Consider the following 4,721-nt stretch of genomic DNA (forward strand, 5'->3'; position numbering starts at 1 on the left):
ACAGCCAAAGAATAACTAAAAATTCTTTATGTTGATGTTCAGGGGAGCAAAAGCTCTTTTAGCTGAGATAGCCCTGCTTGGTGTTTCAAAGTATTATTAAAGAGGGAATGTCATAGATTATGAAAATATTATACTGTATACAGTATGGCACATGCAACTAATGAATTTAACTGTTGTCTAAAGGGTGAATTTGTATTCCATTTGAATATGAATAAAAATTATGTATCAGATTCACTTTGTGTTGCAAATTTTTCAAAGATGATTTTAAAATTATTAATCCCAGTATGTAATGCCACTACACTGTCTTATGAATATGCATATTCAGAGTCCTTAATATACAAAAACAACTGGGCTCAGAAGTCAGGGCACCACCTGGAAAGTTTAATTATCCGTTATGAACTCCACCATCTCGTTTCCAGCTGTAAACACTGCATAAGCCTAATTTAGTCCCACATCCCTACTCTATTTGGGTCCATTTCATGCAAGTTGGGCTTGATTCACAACAAAAGCATTTTTGATGATAGGCAAGTCACAGATTATTCCATGAGTACATTTAGTTGACACTTTTCTCTAAAATGTCTTCCAGTGTTAAATTACCTACAACGTTCATACAGCCAGATGATTTTTTTACTGCATCAGTTTAGACTAAGTAGCTTGCTTGAAGGTACTACAGCAGGAGTGGGGATCACACACACACTTTCTGAACCGCTTGTCCCATACAGGGTTGCAGGGAACCGGAGCCCACCCGGCAACTCAGGGCATAAGGCTGGGGGGTGGGACACACCCAGGGCAGGACACCAGTCCACCGCAGGGCACCCCAAGCAGGACTCGAACCCCAGACCCACCAGAGAGCAGGACCTGGTCCAACCCACTGCGCCACTGCACCCCCCTGAGTGGGGATCAAACTTTGTTTAATAGCAGTACAAAGTGACTCAAACAATGTGGTGTTTATGTGCATGGGAGAGTGAACTGCATAATGGTGATTTTGTAAATTTTATTCTTTAATTTATAAACATCTGTGAGGAAAATTATCATAGTGTCATCTTAATTTGTCCCGGTTGTGTCCAGCCTCATGTCTGTGCCTCCTGTATATGGTCCTGACTTCTGTGACTCTACAATGAACAAGTGGTTATTGGTAATGGATGAAAAAATGAAGATACTAACTTTAAATAAAAGCTGAAAATAGAATTTTGTTGCTAATATTTTAAAAAATGTTGGTATCATCTTTGTCATACATTTCTTTGTTTTTTATTCAGCCCCCTCACAATGGGAATTTGCTTAATGGGGTGATTCCACAGAGGGAATTCAATTGAAAACACCAAGTGAGGAATAATGTACACATTTTTTATTCTAAATATAGCATACATTGTGACATTGTATGTGGTGATTTAGATGCACTATCATACAGCTAACTATATTCACATGTCTGTATTATGTAACAGTGCTCAGTGTAATGCTTTATAGGATACCATGCTCCTACAAGATTTTTTTAAATAAGATTTTTTGTAAGAGTTGTAATTATTAATACCATGTGCTACATAAATGAAATAAGAAAGACATTCATTTCACATTTTGGATTATTTTTGTCAGGATATATTGAAGGGTCATGAGTCTATTCAGCATCAATAAGCCTGCAGCAATTGTAGTTAATCTTTTTCCATACAATGTGTAATATCTTTCTTTGATATTTTTAATAAAGCACCAAGTTCTGCACGTGTACATTTAACAGTGCAATAGTTTTTGTGGCTTTGCAGACAAGTTTGGGAGCATCATCTAGAATTTATCATTAAAACCTGACAGTAAACTTGAAAGTTGAACTTTTTCTAGTTTTAATAATTCTACAATGTATAGAATTTGCCTTTCTTAGCTTGAGATTGTATTTTAGGCCAGTGAGTTCCTTTAAAAGCACAGTGAAAAAGAACATGTCTCATCCATTTGGACTTTAATATGATTTTGTTTTACATTTAGTTTTGTTTGTCTCTATTCTCCAGTGCGCCACTGGGCTGCCCTCTAAATAGCAGCTATGCTGATGCCAGAAAGTGATTTGCCAGTTGCTCCAAGATGCCAGCTGTCATTCAGGCACATAACTATGAATAATCATGAGGGAACTGGCATATCACATCAAAGCTAAGATGCTAGAGAAGGAAAATTTGGGGTTTTAGACCAATTAATAACAAACTGAGTAGAAGGAAATGTTTCATGTCATTAGGCTACTCTATTAGCATTACAACATATGTTATTGCAAAAGTGCTATGATGACAGTTTATAGCAATTTTAGGGAAATAGCAACATTTTTAGAAATATGTATAGGGAAAAACAATGGGTAAAACTGTTAATTGGTATTAATCCCAACAAGGATTCTAAAGTAGATAATAAAATTCTAACAGAGGTAACTCATTTTAAGACAGGCAGCCAGGGAAGTCGTTGTATACAGACATTCTTGTTGCATTGTCAGATTGGAGAAACTGTTTCTTCGTGTTAAGCTGAAAGGGTTTGTAGAGATTTGGTAAAATACCATGAGATCAAAAAAAGGATTAGAAGGTATTTTTGCTTTGAAAGTAAAATTGATTTGTAGGCTTTAATTACCTGAAGAAATCAATTGACATCTCTGTGTTCTTGTATACTAAAATTGATACTGTTAAATTCAACAATACATGTTCAGTGTATGTCTTTATATATTCATTGTCCCCTAAAAAGTAATGCAGGCATCCCTCAATTTGCAAACTCACACAGTAAGAAACCGCTTGTCCCAATTGGTCTCGTGGCAAACTGGAGCCTACCCTAGCAACACAGGGCGTGAGGGGACATACCCCAGATGGGACACCAGTCCATCACAAAGCACCTCAAGCAGGACTCGAACCCCAGACTCACCAGAGAGCAGGCACTGGCCAAACCTGCTATGCCACCATGCCCCCTTAATTATGAACTTTATTCTTAAATTTTGGTTTAATGGCTCTTGGTTTTTGAAACCCAGTCTACGATTTACAGAACAAAAAATATCTATCACCAAACTTATCCAAAGTCCAAAAAAACTACTGAATTGAACCAAACCCATTAATTGCCTCATTAAGTGTTTCATAATAATGAAGTGATCAACATATCTGCATCCAGATCTCTCTGTCTGTTCGTGTGTGAGGAGTGTAAAACTGTTTCATTATGGAAAATGTAGGAAAATCCACTGGGGAGTCTATACCCATACTGGGCATTGTGTTTAAATTTAGTCATTTAGCTGATGCTTTTATCCAAAGACACTGTTAAGCTCCATGCAACGATGTAGTCTTTTATACAAATGAATGATTTTAGTGAAGCTATTTAGGAAAAGTACCTTGCTCAAGGGTGCTACAAATTAGCAACCTTCGCATCAAAAGGCAGCAGTTGTAGCCTCTACACTGGCACCCTTTCAGTGTTGAAGCGATGATAGTAGCTGCTGAATGTTTCTGTGAGGCAGGCGAAAGCAGCATCAGTTGCTCTTCAGTGGAATGAATGGGAGACAACAGAGTTTGTGTGTACATTGTTGAACAGGAAACAGTCTTGGTTAGTCATGTTGGAATTGTTGGTCCCAGTGTTGTTCTGTGTGTTTCAGATCTTAGGCTGGGCATGCATGTGCTTGGTGAATACTGCTGTTTTACCCTGCTGCTGCACAATAAAGTTTGCGTTGCTTTTCTTCCATGCCCTGAGCCTGCCAACAACACAGAAAAAGTGTGTTGTACATAGTAGATGTGTTGCAATGTTTGAGTGATATATGGGGAAGTAGATAAGGTTTCACATGGGCTGAGAACACATTATTATTTTTCCAAACTAAAATCATCGAAAAAAGATTCTCGGTATCCGAAAATTCAATACATGCATTTCTGAAACAAATTAGTTTTGGAAATCGAGGGATACTTGTTGTTGTAATAATAATAATAATAATAATAATAATAATAATACACACACACACACACACATTTTCAGAACCGCTCGTCCCATACGGGGTCACGGGGAACCGGAGCCTACCCGGCAACACAGGGCGTAAGGCTGGAGGGGGAGGGGACACACCCAGGACGGGACGCCAGTCCGTCACAAGGCACCCCAAGCGAGACTCGAACCCCAGACCCACCGGACAGCAGGACCGTGGTCCAACCCACTGCGCCACCGCACCCCCATAATAATAATAATAATAAATGCTAAATTTCTAAGTATAATAAAACTATTAATATCGCTTTAATTGTATTTAAACTGTAAGCAATTGGTGTCATTCATAACATTTTTAATAACTTCCACATGTAAGATCTTTCTGTGTTATGATTGTATGCATTGCTTTGTCTGTACTTCTGCAAATTTGGATTAAATGATTAATTAGAGAATAATTCCACAGTACATATTATATAATGTTTTAATAACAATTCATCTACAAAACTTACTGACATCACTATAGTCTGTCTTGTAGGCAAAGTCCACTGTCACTGAAGCAACAGAACATAGAAAAATTACAAACATAGATATTCAATTTCAAAATCACCCTTTGTTTGCAGTCCATAGGTTTTTTTTTTTGACATAATGATATTTTTAACTGATATATAACTAAGTACATATCTTTCAAGGTCATACATATATATATATATATATATATATATATATATATATGTATGACTTTAGATTTTTTTAAAACGATAAACTGAATATAACTGGTATTTCAAAACTAGAATTTACAGTAAATTTTTTGATCCAGTGTGCTAATT

This window comes from Scleropages formosus, chromosome 9 (genome assembly GCF_900964775.1).
Source record: "Scleropages formosus chromosome 9, fSclFor1.1, whole genome shotgun sequence".
Lineage (NCBI taxonomy): Eukaryota > Metazoa > Chordata > Actinopteri > Osteoglossiformes > Osteoglossidae > Scleropages > Scleropages formosus.